We start from the raw sequence: 16,355 nt of genomic DNA on the forward strand, positions 1-16,355 counted from the left end.
TTTCAAGGCATTTAAAGGTAAGGATTCATGTTTTAGTGTATTTTATTAGCCTCCCTCACTCTCCGATATCAAGAAACTCTAATCATAAACCTCTTGGTTATTCTTAGCTATTTTTGGTGAATTTGCTAGCTTGAAGAAGAAGATAAGAAGGAGAATAAGGTGTTTTATTGGTGGAGATTTCAAGGAAACATCATCATCATCATCTCATATTATTTTTGGGTTTTTATATGTGTCAAAGGCTCAAACTTTATTGCTCTAAGAAGCTAGATCTAGGATTTTTTGCAATTTTCTTCATGTTTAGCAAGTTTGTGTAACATCCATAAAAATGATGATAAATTCAAACTTTTTAAATACAACTCAAATCCATAAAGAGTTTACAAAATAGTTTTCAAAACATTTTTGCAACATTAGAGTCTTCTAAAATCACCGGTCATAAACAAGAGGATGTGTACGGTCACGCCTTCGCCTTCCCACGGTCATCCGAAGTCCCTGAAACGTAACCCAAAATTGTAAGCCAACACTTAGCGAGTTCCCCCAAAGTACCAACATGTAACCAAATAACATATACACTAACAACATGTAATGGGTCCACAATTAAAAAAACTAGATTACCCCTGAGCCCATAACATAAGTATGACATGCCCTCAAGCCCAAAACTTATGTCTGGCTTGCTCCCCGACCAGATCAGTCATCGGATTGAAATACCATCAAGCCCTCAATACGAGTCAGTCATACCGCCCGATCCTCAGCTTATATCTGGAATGCTCATAAGCCCTCAATATGAGTTTGGCATGCCCTACCTGACCCTTAGCTCATATATGGAATGCTCCAGGGTTTGTTGGCCACAACACGGAGCAGTACAACCTCAACCCAACACAACATGTCGACATATAACATATAATAAACATATATAGATAATCATGCAAACAAAATCACAGGTAGTCCTACATATCTACCAGACTAGCATATCAATAACCAGCATAATCATGCATATCTATTCTATACTTAGCATATCAGTGAATATCAAACCAATAGCCTGGCCTTGGTGCCTTCGACCTACAAAAATAGTGGGGAAAACTCACCTCGCAAAGTGGTCGAAAGTTGATGAGGTTTTAACTTCGAATCTCAGCTATACCCGTCTCCTATTCCAACCAAATGAACAATCTCAACAAAATCCCAAATTACCCAAAATACCCTTGAGGTCAAACTTGGTCAAAGGAAAATTCAAACTGGTCAAACTAACTAAACCAACTGAGTCAACCTAACCGAGTCAACCCTACCGTATCAACTCAACCGAATCAACTCATAGTGAGTATGTGGGGGCGTACTCAGTAGGTACGCTGGGCGTACTCGCATCCTCGCATTTTGACCACCATCGGGGTGGTAGACCTCATATGCAAGGCATACTCAGAGTACGCAGGGCGTACTCCGAGTATGCGGGGCGTACTCCCAGAAGTCCAAAAATAAAATAAGTGCTTAATGGCTAAATCTCTTACGTCCATATCTCAGATACATGGCTAAAGTACTCTTAGGAGTCATAAAGTCTCCAACTTTATGACTTAGCATGTCCAATAAGTGCTTAAATGAAGGTCTTAATCCATTAAGACCTTCTAAATGATGCATGGGCAAAACTAACCATGTGGAATCTGTAACGCCCGGGTTTTCAGGGCTAAGCATTTTTGTCAATGTAATAGTCTAGGTCAACTATTGTAACTCTTTTTGAAGTAATAAATATGAAATATTTGAGTATTAAGTGAATTATGTGTGTTTATGTGTTTATTATTTAATTATAAATGTATAATTAATAAAGAATAAAAATGAGCGTCAAAATTAAAGTGTGAGATAATCCCGATATCTCTACATAAAGTTGTAGAATATGTCTCAAGGTTTCCGTGCATATAAAGAATGCCGAAATCCGAGCTATAAAGAAGAAGTTATGGCCCGCCGAAGTTTTACGACAAAACCGGCACGACACCGGGAGACGTAAATAGTGAATTTACGATAGAAGACTTTTTAGCCTTAGCAATCTAAACAAAAGTCGTAGAATATGTTAAACTAAGAACATCGATAAAAAGAACGCCCAAATCTGACTTCGTATGAAGAAGTTATGATTTTTCTAAGATTCGGCTTAGCAGTGCACGACCTGAAACTCGAATTTTAGTTCGAGCGGTTTTTGGCTTACGCAACGTAAATGAGAGTTGAAGATCTCATTAATAGGAAATCAACGGTAAAAAGACAGACAAAAACAGAGTCCGTATGCAGAAGTTATTAATTTTACGCAGACGTTTAACAGTATAATCTCCTTGTACTGTTAAATTTAAGATCGGTCGAGAATTAGCTGACGGTGTCAAAATGAAAGTTGTAGATCTTATTATTACCTACGCGTGGATATAAAGAACGTCAAAAACAGAGGTCGTATGTGAAAGTTACGGATTTTAGAAGTCGGAAGTGTGCTGTGCGAAAATGGGTGATGTGGCACAATCTTGGCCATTGCTTTCTCCCCAAGGCTTGCCACCAGATGGTGACATGTGGCACCAAGTTCAGCCACATTTCACCCTATAAATACCACCTCTCCCACCCTCATTTTCTTCACACCTTTCCCATTCTTTCTTCTCTTTACTCTCTCTCTCTCTCTCTCTAGAACCTCTCTCTAGCCCCGAAATCCCCCGAAAAGCTTAGGGAACCTCCCTAGCACGAGGCGGAAGCCCCGGAGTGCTCGAAGGCTCCGAGAAGAAGAGCTTTTCGGCTCGGGAACGCTGCTCCAAGCAAAGCCCGGTTTTCTATAAAACCCGCTGTAAGTGAGCTACGCCTACGCTATTTTTAATATAACTTTTATTTAATTATAGTAACGTTATTAGGAACTTATAATAAATACTTGGGCAATTATTATGGGTTATATAAGTATTTTTTTGACGCTTATATAATAATAATAATAGCTAGACTATTAATTAGTCTCGACGAATAATAAACTAAACTCTAGTGGTAATAATATTAGGTTTCGTCGAAGAAAAAAATTCTTTTTAAGAAGCGAAGCGCTGTCTGAGTTCGGAATCACCACCTTTTTCCGGTGAGTGCATAGTTACCTTCAACTTACACATAGATATGAAGTATTTTATATAAATTACGTGCTATGTGTGCATATTATCTGAATACTTGCTATCTATGCTAGATGAACGTTGTTATACATGTTTTCAATGATTTAAACTGTATATGTATTTTATATCTACGAAAATGTTGGGGTAAAACATGGGTAGATGTAATAGGTGATGTGTGATAAAATGATGAGAGGCCTCGATGTTGTTGTTGTTGATCCAGTCATCTAGCGGAGTATAGATGACGACCACGGACTCTTCTAGACAGTCCAGTGGAACACTAGCAGGTTCGCAACCTGTAGGTGTTGTGAACGATGTGTTCACCGGTGTACTCCATCCCCCACATGGTTGCCTATTAGGACATTTATTGCTGAGGAATCCCCTTAGCAGTAGTGTCCGTCCCGATGATAATCCTTAGGCTAGGTCCCTTATGATAGGTGTTTAGGGACGTAAAGTGAGGATAACGGGAACGGGTAATCGGGTTATTGTTGATTGATGAAATTAATAAACTTATTTATTGTGGGTTGAAAACCCTATGTGCTCACCAGGCTCCCAAGCCTGACCCACTCAGTTTTATGTATTACAGGTAGTGGCGCATGAGCATAGGTGTGATGTTTTGGACGAGGGATTACGGATATAGGCCTGTAGATATGAAATAATGTAGTAAGGCTTATATTGTACTGTTTATACTTTTGATCTGTACGAACATGACATCCCGAGTCTTTTAATGAATACATTTCTATGGAAATGCTTTTGATAAATCTTTATCATATTATTGTTTTGGGACAAATTCCGCAAACCATTTATTAAAAGATAACTCTGATTTTGAAATAAAGTATAAACAAAACCGGTCTTTTCTGGCCGTGATTTTGGGGATGTCACAATTGGTATCAGAGCATTAGTTTAAGCGAACTAGGAATTTGTAGGATTTCTAGACTTAAACTTAGAATGCTAAGCGATGATTGTGAGGTGTGAGCACTAGCTTATTTTAGGAATTGTGCCTAAAATGCTTTTATGTGCTAAATGTTTTATGCATGATATGCTGTTATTTTGTTCGGAATCTATGGTCTGTTGCCGACCGGATCTGGAACCTTATGTGTTTAGGATTCTAAACGTACGACTACGATATTAGAACTAGCATGTAAACATGTCGGAGTGATAAGGACGATTTAAAACGTCTCTCCTAAATAAAGATCTAAATCCACCTTATTCGGTATATAGATCAAGATGGTAAGGACCCGTAGCGGAAACGTAAACGCAAATGGGAACGGACACCAACCCCCCGTGATCGAGCAAATACCAGTTGTGGAAGCCGCTGCCGGACCAATAATGATGGCCGGAGTGCAAGCGATGATCCAGGCAATGTTGGATCGTCAAATGGAGGAAACCAGGCGTTTGCTCCAGCAAAATCGAGAGGAAGCGACTATTCAGCTCGAACAGCCCGAGTTGAACGAAGGGCAGACTGAAGAAGGAAACTACAGTGGGACTATTGGTCAAGCCAACCCACCGATAGTTAGGCAAAACCACCAGGATGGAGGAAATGATGGACGTGGATGCAAATACAAGGATTTCATGGCATCCAAGCCACCGAGTCTATCCGGAAGCCCGACGCCGGTGGAAGTCATGAACTGGATCTCTGAGATGGAGACAATGTTTGAGAGTTGCGAGTGTAGCAATAGGCAGAAGACTGCTCTTGCAGTTCCTCTATTGAAATCTGGAGTACTAAGCTGGTGGAAGCTATTAGCTGATTCAATGCCCAAAGGTGAAGCAAGCAAAATGTCGTGGGAGGATTTTCTGGTACAGTTGAAGATGCAATACTGCTCTGGGCAGGATCTTCTGGAGATCAGCAACGAATTCCAGAATCTGAAGAAGGGAAGAATGAGCGTTACTGAATACGCTGCAAGCTTTACTGAGAAAATGAAGCTTGTTCCTCACCTCGTCCCAACTGAACTCTCCAAGGTTAACAAATTTGCCCTCGGATTACCAGCGGACTTCGGTCCAATGGTCAAGCAAACTAGCACTCTGAAAGCTGCCATCTGGGCTGCTAAGAATGTGGAGACCCAGATACGAGAAAAGGGTCTGGAGAGAGTGGAAGTGGGAGAGAAACGGAAATTTGACGGATCCTCGAGGTCCGGTAAGAAAGGAAGATTTTCGAAGTCTGGTTCGAGAGGAGGAGGATCAGAAGCAAAGTGGTGTGACAAGTGCAAGAAGAAGCACTTTGGGAAGTGTGATGGAGGAGTCACTTGTTACAAATGCGGAAAGCCTGGGCACTATGCCAACGAATGCACCCTCAACCAGAAGGCCTGTTATGGGTGTTATGAAGAAGGGCACATTTTGAAGGACTGCCCGAAGAAGAAGGAGGCAGGAAGACCCAACATACCACCAAAGCCGAAGGCGAGAGCCTTCCAGATGACGCTCGAGGCTGCAAAGGAGGCAGCAGACGTCGCTTCAGGTACCTTTCTTGTAAATGGTTTACCTGCAAATATACTATTTGATTCTGGAGCCAATTACTCCTTTGTATCGCATAAATTTGGTGGAAGATTAGCATTACCTGTAGAAAAACTTGATAACGCCCTGATTGTAGAAGTTGCCAGTGGCAAATTCGTACCTGTTAGTAATCGTATTAGGAACATCGTCATTAACCTAAACGGAAACGAATTCCATGAGGAACTATTACCCATAGAGTTAAACGGTTTCGACATCGTTTTGGGTATGGATTGGCTTAGCGCCAACGATGCCGAGATATTATGCCGAAAGAAGATAGTTAGGATAAACCCACCCGGAAAGGAATCATTTATGGTGTACGGGGACAAACGCAGAGTGAATTCTGGAATCATCTCCTTGATGAAAGCCAGAAAATGTTTGTCCAAAGGATGTGCATCATACTTGGCATTCGTAATCGATGCTAAGAAGGAAAAGAAAGAGGTGCAGAATATACCGGTTGTGTGCGATTATCCGGAAGTCTTTCCCGAAGATCTTCCCGGATTACCACCTGATAGGCAAGTAGAATTTCGTATAGACTTATTACCAGGAACAACACCGATAGCAAAGGCACCTTACCGATTAGCACCGACGGAGATGAAGGAGCTCATGACGCAACTTCAGGAGCTGTTGGACAGCGGTTTCATTCGACCTAGTTCATCACCCTGGGGAGCTCCGGTGTTATTCGTGAAGAAGAAGGACGGAAGCATGAGGATGTGCATAGACTACCGAGAGTTGAATAAGGCAACGGTGAAGAACAAGTATCCATTACCGAGGATTGATGATCTATTCGATCAGCTGCAAGGTTCGAGCTACTTCTCAAAGATCGATCTTAGGTCAGGATATCATCAGCTGAAAGTGAGAGAGCAGGATATTGAGAAGACTGCATTCAGAACAAGATATGGACACTACGAGTTCTTGGTTATGTCATTCGGACTAACCAATGCTCCCGCAGCATTCATGGATTTGATGAACAGGGTTTGTAAACCATTCCTCGATAAATCCGTGATAGTGTTCATCGACGACATTCTCATATACTCGAAAAGCCAGGAGGAGCACGACAAGCATCTACGAGAAGTGTTGGAGGTGTTAAAGAAGGAGAAGCTTTTTGCAAAGTTCTCCAAATGCGACTTTTGGATACGGGAAGTCCAATTCTTGGGTCATGTTGTTAACCAAGAGGGAATAATGGTTGATCCCGCCAAGATCGAGGCTGTAATGAAGTGGGAACGTCCGAAGAATCCCACGGAGATTCGAAGCTTTCTAGGATTAGCCGGATATTACCGACGATTTATCCAAGGCTTTTCTTCGATAGCTGATCCATTAACAGCTTTGACCCATAAAGGAGCTACGTATACATGGAGTGAGAAACACGATGAGGCGTTCGAGAAGCTAAAGAAGAAGTTATGTGAAGCGCCGATACTTTCTCTACCCGATGGAGTCGAAGATTTCGCAGTTTATAGTGATGCATCTGGAGTCGGGTTAGGTTGTGTTCTGACCCAAAGAGAAAAGGTGATAGCATACGCATCTCGACAATTGAAAGAGCACGAAAAGAACTACCCCACTCATGATCTGGAGTTGGCAGCGGTAGTATTCGCCTTAAAGATATGGAGGCATTACCTCTACGGCACGAAGTGCAAGCTCTTCACTGATCATAAGAGTCTCCAGTATCTCTTTAATCAGAAGGAGTTGAACATGAGGCAACGACGCTGGCTAGAACTTCTCAAGGACTACGACTGTGAGATACTTTACCACCCAGGTAAAGCAAATATTGTTGCTGATGCTCTCAGTCGGAAAGTCAATCTTGAAAGAAGAAGGCCGAGAGCGTTAAGAATTGAAGTCGTCTCGACGATTGTGGAAAGTATCAGGAAAGCTCAAGAAGAAGCCTTAGAAAAGAATGACCGAAAGGAAGAACGTTTGGGAAAAACGTTAGTGTTCGGTACGAACAGTCGAGGACTGAAGGTATTCCAAGATCGAATTTGGGTACCTAAGACGGGAGGAATAAGAGATCTTCTAATGGAAGAAGCACACAAGACCATGTACTCGATTCATCCCGGTAGCACTAAAATGTATAAGGACCTAAAACCCTACTACTGGTGGCCGACGATGAAGCTCGATGTTGCGAAGTATGTGGCTGAGTGCGTAACATGTGCGAGGGTTAAGGCACAACATCAAAAACCGTATGGGAGTTTAGAACCCTTACCTGTACCCATGGGTAAATGGGAAGACATCACCATGGATTTTGTGACTAAACTGCCCAGAACGAAGAATGGTCACGACATGATTTGGGTAGTCGTGGATCGTTTCACCAAGAGTGCACACTTCATAGCAGCCAACGAGAAGTGGTCTATGGATAAGCTCGCAAATGCTTACGTGAAGGAAATTGTAAGACTTCACGGTGTCCCTCTTACTATTGTGTCAGATCGTGATAGTCGTTTCACATCGAGGTTTTAGAGGAGTCTACAAGAGGAGTTGGGTACAAAGTTGTGTTTGAGTACTGCTTACCATCCGCAAACTGATGGTCAGAGTGAAAGAACGATTCAGACGTTGGAAGATATGCTGAGAGCATGTACCCTCGAATTCCAAGGGAATTGGGACGAGCACTTACCTCTGGTAGAATTTTCCTACAACAATAGTTTTCACTCGAGCATCAAGATGGCTCCTTATCAAGCCTTGTATGGGCAGAAGTGTCGTACGCCGTCTTGTTGGCTTGAAGTCGGAGAGAAGCAGTTTATGGGCCCCGAGATAGTCCATGAGACTGCTGAGAAATTGAAGGTGATTAGGGAAAGAATGTTAGCAGCTCAGGATCGTCAGAAGAGTTATGCCGACAAGAAAAGACGACCGATAACCTTCGAAGTGGGGATTCCGTTTTACTTAAAGTCTCACCGTGGAAGGGACTTATACGATTTGGGAAACGAGGAAAGTTGAGTCCAAGGTTTATTGGACCATTCAAAGTTCTTCAGAGGATTGGGAACCAAGCTTACAAGCTGGAATTGCCCGAAGAACTCAATGGTATTCATAACACCTTCCATGTGTGTTATTTGAGGAAATTCATGGGAGATGTTCCCGACATAATTCCAATCTCGGAATTAAGGATGGATGAGAATAAAAGGCTGATCGAAGAGCCTGACGCAATTATTGACCGTAAGACTAAGAAGTTACGACGCAAGATGGTCGACTTGGTGCTAGTCCGATGGAAACATTCGAATGGGCCGAATCTCACTTGGGAAACAGAGGATGACATGATGAGTCGCTATCCACATCTGTTTGCTGATGCATGATTCCGGGACGGAATCATCCTAAGGGGGTGAGAATTGTAACGCCCGGGTTTTCAGGGCTAAGCATTTTTGTCAATGTAATAGTCTAGGTCAACTATTGTAACTCTTTTTGAAGTAATAAATATGAAATATTTGAGTATTAAGTGAATTATGTGTGTTTATGTGTTTATTATTTAATTATAAATGTATAATTAATAAAGAATAAAAATGAGCGTCAAAATTAAAGTGTGAGATAATCCCGATATCTCTACATAAAGTTGTAGAATATGTCTCAAGGTTTCCGTGCATATAAAGAATGCCGAAATCCGAGCTATAAAGAAGAAGTTATGGCCCGCCGAAGTTTTACGACAAAACCGGCACGACACCGGGAGACGTAAATAGTGAATTTACGATAGAAGACTTTTTAGCCTTAGCAATCTAAACAAAAGTCGTAGAATATGTTAAACTAAGAACATCGATAAAAAGAACGCCCAAATCTGACTTCGTATGAAGAAGTTATGATTTTTCTAAGATTCGGCTTAGCAGTGCACGACCTGAAACTCGAATTTTAGTTCGAGCGGTTTTTGGCTTACGCAACGTAAATGAGAGTTGAAGATCTCATTAATAGGAAATCAACGGTAAAAAGACAGACAAAAACAGAGTCCGTATGCAGAAGTTATTAATTTTACGCAGACGTTTAACAGTATAATCTCCTTGTACTGTTAAATTTAAGATCGGTCGAGAATTAGCTGACGGTGTCAAAATGAAAGTTGTAGATCTTATTATTACCTACGCGTGGATATAAAGAACGTCAAAAACAGAGGTCGTATGTGAAAGTTACGGATTTTAGAAGTCGGAAGTGTGCTGTGCGAAAATGGGTGATGTGGCACAATCTTGGCCATTGCTTTCTCCCCAAGGCTTGCCACCAGATGGTGACATGTGGCACCAAGTTCAGCCACATTTCACCCTATAAATACCACCTCTCCCACCCTCATTTTCTTCACACCTTTCCCATTCTTTCTTCTCTTTACTCTCTCTCTCTCTCTCTCTAGAACCTCTCTCTAGCCCCGAAATCCCCCGAAAAGCTTAGGGAACCTCCCTAGCACGAGGCGGAAGCCCCGGAGTGCTCGAAGGCTCCGAGAAGAAGAGCTTTTCGGCTCGGGAACGCTGCTCCAAGCAAAGCCCGGTTTTCTATAAAACCCGCTGTAAGTGAGCTACGCCTACGCTATTTTTAATATAACTTTTATTTAATTATAGTAACGTTATTAGGAACTTATAATAAATACTTGGGCAATTATTATGGGTTATATAAGTATTTTTTTGACGCTTATATAATAATAATAATAGCTAGACTATTAATTAGTCTCGACGAATAATAAACTAAACTCTAGTGGTAATAATATTAGGTTTCGTCGAAGAAAAAAATTCTTTTTAAGAAGCGAAGCGCTGTCTGAGTTCGGAATCACCACCTTTTTCCGGTGAGTGCATAGTTACCTTCAACTTACACATAGATATGAAGTATTTTATATAAATTACGTGCTATGTGTGCATATTATCTGAATACTTGCTATCTATGCTAGATGAACGTTGTTATACATGTTTTCAATGATTTAAACTGTATATGTATTTTATATCTACGAAAATGTTGGGGTAAAACATGGGTAGATGTAATAGGTGATGTGTGATAAAATGATGAGAGGCCTCGATGTTGTTGTTGTTGATCCAGTCATCTAGCGGAGTATAGATGACGACCACGGACTCTTCTAGACAGTCCAGTGGAACACTAGCAGGTTCGCAACCTGTAGGTGTTGTGAACGATGTGTTCACCGGTGTACTCCATCCCCCACATGGTTGCCTATTAGGACATTTATTGCTGAGGAATCCCCTTAGCAGTAGTGTCCGTCCCGATGATAATCCTTAGGCTAGGTCCCTTATGATAGGTGTTTAGGGACGTAAAGTGAGGATAACGGGAACGGGTAATCGGGTTATTGTTGATTGATGAAATTAATAAACTTATTTATTGTGGGTTGAAAACCCTATGTGCTCACCAGGCTCCCAAGCCTGACCCACTCAGTTTTATGTATTACAGGTAGTGGCGCATGAGCATAGGTGTGATGTTTTGGACGAGGGATTACGGATATAGGCCTGTAGATATGAAATAATGTAGTAAGGCTTATATTGTACTGTTTATACTTTTGATCTGTACGAACATGACATCCCGAGTCTTTTAATGAATACATTTCTATGGAAATGCTTTTGATAAATCTTTATCATATTATTGTTTTGGGACAAATTCCGCAAACCATTTATTAAAAGATAACTCTGATTTTGAAATAAAGTATAAACAAAACCGGTCTTTTCTGGCCGTGATTTTGGGGATGTCACAGAATCCATTTTTATGACTCAATACCTTTCCAAGGGTTTGAAAGTACAATTTAACGGGTCAAGAGCATGCTTTGTTCAAGAATCATCATTCTGCGACCAAAAATAGACTTTAAAGAGCAAAAACCTAGATCTATAAGATGGAGTGGTGAACATGCAAGCTTGATACCTTTTGAGGTTGCAAACAAGCTAGAAATCCTAGATCTACAATGCAATCCACTCTAAGGTCTTCACACCACCTTCTTCTTTCTCCCAAACCACACCAAATCTCACTTAAGGCTCCAAGTTGCTTTTCTTTTGCTCTAGGGTTGCTTAAGGGTTGATATTGCAGATGGATGATGAGTTAAAAGAAGGTTTGAGTCTAAATATTGCTTACATACGAACCAAAGCCCTAAAATTAGGGTTTACATGCCACCTTCGTACGGCCAGCGTACTAAGGCGCACCTTAGTATGCTTAGTGTAACACCCAGTTTCCCAGGTATATTGATTTATGTTGCAATTCTTTATTTATGTAGGGTGACTCGACGAGTTGGTGCTCAGACTCGTCGAGTCTGGTCGCGACTGGATGATGTGGTTAATGAGAGGACTCGACGAGTCAGGGGAGCGACTCTCCGAGTCAGAGCTGACGAAAGAAACCCTAATTTCTCTGGGTTGGGACCTATTTAAAGGCCCTTATGGCCTTCATTTGCAGCTATCAGTCCATAGAGAGAAACCCTAGAGTGCTTAAGCGTTTTGAGAGAGAAAAGAGGCCATTCTTGACCTTTGTGGTGTTGTTTAGCAAGAAGAAGGAGGTCCTAACCAAGAGGAAGCAAAGGAGGTTGCCATTCTGTGGATTTGAAGCTAATATCATCGCATTTGAGGTATTAACTCGACTCATCTTCTGTTTTATGAAGTATATTTGGATTTAGGGGTTCTTGTGGCCTTTGTTAGGATGATTTGATGTCCAAATAGTCCCTTTCTGGTCATGAGGATTTGGATCTGGATCCATAGAGGTCTAGAGGGCGTCACTCATCAAGCTTTATGAAGAGCAATGGAGGTTATGACCTTGGGTTGTGGTATTTGGGGCTAAATCATCATATATGATCATATAGATGTTGCAGTACATCAAGATAGCAACTTTATGTGATTATTGAGCTTGGAAAGGATAGATCTAAGGATTAGAGGAATAGATCTGACCTCAGATGGTTGTTTGAGGTTGTGCATGAAACGAACTCGTCGAGTCCATGAGAAGACTCGACGAGTCGGAGCGGGTTGTACCGAGACTCGGATAAGTGGATGACTCACCGAGTTGGGTGAGTGACTCGGTGATTCAGAAAGGATTCAAATGACTCGATTTCACATATGGACTCGACGAGTCTATGCAAGACTCGACGAGTCGGGTCAAAGGTTGACTGTTGACCAACGTTAACCAGGGTTGACTAGTGTCGACTTAATAAGTGTTAATCAAAATAAGTCAGGAAGGTATTAATTAGAGATGTACTTATGATATAGGAGGACGATACGTTGGGGAATCGAGCTCGAGTGATTATCCGACATCAGCAAGGTAAGTCTTCGCACTATGCCATACCCGATGGGCTAACTAGGTGTGAGCGGAAGGTCTTATATGTATGATGTTTATGTGATGCATGTTATATATGTGATATGTTATGGTATGAGTATGATGATATGGTCCGGAAGGTCAACAAAATATGGGCCGGAAGGTCAACAAAGTTATGGGATGGAAATCCCCTGAGACACTTGGATTGGAAGATCCTATGGAGTCATGGCCCGGAAAGGCGTATGTGTTGTATGTGGTATTTTGGGGAACTCACTAAGCTTTTATGCTTACTGTTGTGTGTTATGTGTTTCAGGTACCAGTGTTGATCGCGGGAAGGCGTCGGCATGATCAGTACACACTTGCGGATGACATGTTTTTTTTTTAAATCTTGTGATATGGATTTTGTATTGTGTTTTTGGTGAAAATATTGGATATATGATTTTGGGATGATTTGGAAATGAAATGTTTTTATTAAAATTAAATGAAAAAATTGTTTGAAATTTAACGGTGTTACACTTAGCGTACGCACACGTAGGCATAGGGTACTCATCTGGCATAATTTCCACCAATAGCCAATTTGGGCCCCTTTTCACCATTTCTCAACTTATGGACCAAAATGCAACATAATAAAATCATAAAGCCCAATATTAGAAGTACCTTATCATCGAGATGTTACAATTGTCCCCCACTTGATCTAGAATTCGTCCTCGAAGTCTGCCGTGCAAATAACTCAGGATAATGCTCCCGCATCTCAGCCTCCGGCTCCCAGGTCCACTCGGAGCCTCTCTGATGTTGCCATTATACCTTTATTAAAGGTATCTCCTTGTTGTGTAGGACCTTTATCTTCATTTCTAGAATAGCTATCGGTCTCTCAATATAGATCAGGTGCTTATAGACCTAAATATCATCCAACATAACCACTACCTCGTTGTCCAACACATACGTCCGCAACTGAGAGACATGAAAAGTGTTGTGATTCTGACTAAGCTCACTTGGAAAATACAATATTTAATCCACCATGCCAACAATGACAATCACCTAAAAAGGTCAAATGAACCGGGGACCTAATTTCCCACTTTTCCTAAAGTTTATCACACGCTTCCATTGTGAGACCTTTAGAAGCAACAATCGCCGACCTGAAACTCCAACTCTGATCAGCGTCGGTCGACATAGCTCTTTTTCCAACTCTGAGCAGTATGCAGTATCTGCCTGATATAATGTATAAGCTCCATGGTCTGAAGGACTACTTCGGTCCTTCCCATAACCCTGTGACCAACCTTTCCCCAACAAACCGGGGTACGACACCTTCGACCATACAAGAGCTCAAAATGTGGAGCACTAATGTTGGATTGATAATTGTTGTTGTAGGAGAACTCTGCAAGAGGTAGGTAGGAATCCCAACTCCCACGAAAATCGATTACACAAGCTCGCAACATATCCTCTGGGGTATGTATAGTTCGCTCACTCTGGCCATCGGTCTACAAATGATATGCAATACTGAAATGTAACCTCGTGCCTAGTTCCTTGTGGAACTTCTTCCAGAATCAGGACGTGAACCGAACATCTTGTTTAGAAACAATGGATACCAGGACCCCATTGTGAGCAACAATCTCCCAAACATAAACATCGGCCAACTTTTTGCCTGAAGAACTCTCCTGGATAGCCAAAATGTGGGCACTCTTGGTCAATCGATTCACGATGACCCATATAGCATCAAAACCCTTTGTCGTCTTCGGTAACTTGGTGATAAAATCCATGGTGATCTACTCCTATTTCCACATGGGAACCTCCAGCTCCTGCAGCCTGTCATGCGGCCTTTGATGCTCGACCTTGACCATCCTAAAAGTCAAACACCTATCGACGAGCTATCTCTCTCTCTTCATACATGATCACCATCAAATCCCAATACATCTTGGTGGCTCCCGGTTGTATAGAAAAGTAAGACTTATGAGCCTCCCCTAACACAATCTGTCTGATACCACCAGAAACTGGAACCCAAACCCGACCACACTAGGTCAACAACCCCCGACTATCCATGACAAATATGTCCATCTCACCCCTGATCCGTTCCTGTTTCTAATTCTCTTTCCGAACTCCCTCTACCTGAGCCTCTCTGATCAATCCTAAAAGCGGAGAATCGGTGAATATCCTCATACACATCTCCCCAACCAAAGATCCAACCGACTTGCGACTTAAAGCATCCGCTACCACATTCGCTTTACTCGGATGGTAAAGGATCTAACAATCATAACCCTTGACTACGTCGATGCACCTGCGCTGCCTCATGTTCGGGTTCGATTGATCCATAATATACCTCAAACTCTTATGATACGTATAGATAGTACAACATAACACATAAAGATAATATCTCCAAATCTTGAGGGAAAAAACCACTACCCCAACTCCAGGTCATGCATGGGATATCGCGTCTCATGCGGATTCAGATGCCATGAATCATAAGTAGTCACTCGTCATCTCTGCATGAGGACCAGCCCCAAACCGGTGATGGATGCATCACAGAATATCACAAAATCCTCAACTCCCTTTGGGACTGAAGGGTCAAAATCAGGGCCTCACATAACCTATGCCGAAGAGTCTGAAATGCCGATTGCTGCTCAGGGACCCATAGGAAATCCACCCCTTCCTCGTTAGACAAGTAAGGGGTACTGCAATCTTGGAGAAGTCCTAAATGAATCTTCAATAGCACCCTGCCAAATCCAAGAAACTCTTGATCTTCGAGGGAGATTTCAGAACCTCCCATTGCATCACAGCCTTGATTTTGGTCGGATCAACTAAAATCCCATCCTGGTTAATGAGGTGCCCAAGGAATTTGACCTCTTGTAACCAAAACTCACACTTCAAGAACTTGGCATAATCCGTTCTCATCTCAAAACCCCCAAAAGCTCTCGAAGATGCTCCTCATGCTACTATCTGGTCTTCGAATACACCAAGATATCATCAATAAACACAATAATCAATCGGTCAAACATCGGCTTGCATACCCAGTTCATCATATCCATAAACACAACAGGAACATTGGTGAGCTCAAATGGCATCACCACAAACTCATAATGCCCATAACATATCCATAATGTGGTCTTCTCCACGTCATCCTCTCTCACTCTAACTTAATGGTACACAAACCTCAGATCTATCTTGGAGAACCAAGATTCCCCTTACAACTAATCAAATAGGTCATCAATATGTGGAAGGGGATTACGTTTCTTCACCATTAACTTGTTCAACTCCCAGTAATCAATGCACATCCGGTGTGAACCATCATTCTTCTTGGCGAAAAGTATCATCGCTCCCCACGGAGAACTGCTCGGTCTGATGAACTGATTACCTTCCTGAAGCTGAGATGACAACTCCTGCATCTCATGTGGTGCTAAATAGTACGATGCCTTGGAATCCGGGGACGCACCTGACACAAGATCATTCCTAAACTCAACCCACCTCTTAGTAGGCACATCGGGTAACTCCTCCAGGAACACATCAGCAAACTCCTTCACAACTGGAACCTCAAGAACTGAAATTTGATCCCTAACTCAAGAAGCAACTATAGAAGCCAAATAACATGCACACTCGAGTATCATCCAGATACATAAC

The sequence above is a fragment of the Lactuca saligna genome, chromosome 9 (assembly GCF_052625555.1).
Source record: "Lactuca saligna cultivar CGN05327 chromosome 9, ASM5262555v1, whole genome shotgun sequence".
Taxonomy (NCBI): domain Eukaryota; kingdom Viridiplantae; phylum Streptophyta; class Magnoliopsida; order Asterales; family Asteraceae; genus Lactuca; species Lactuca saligna.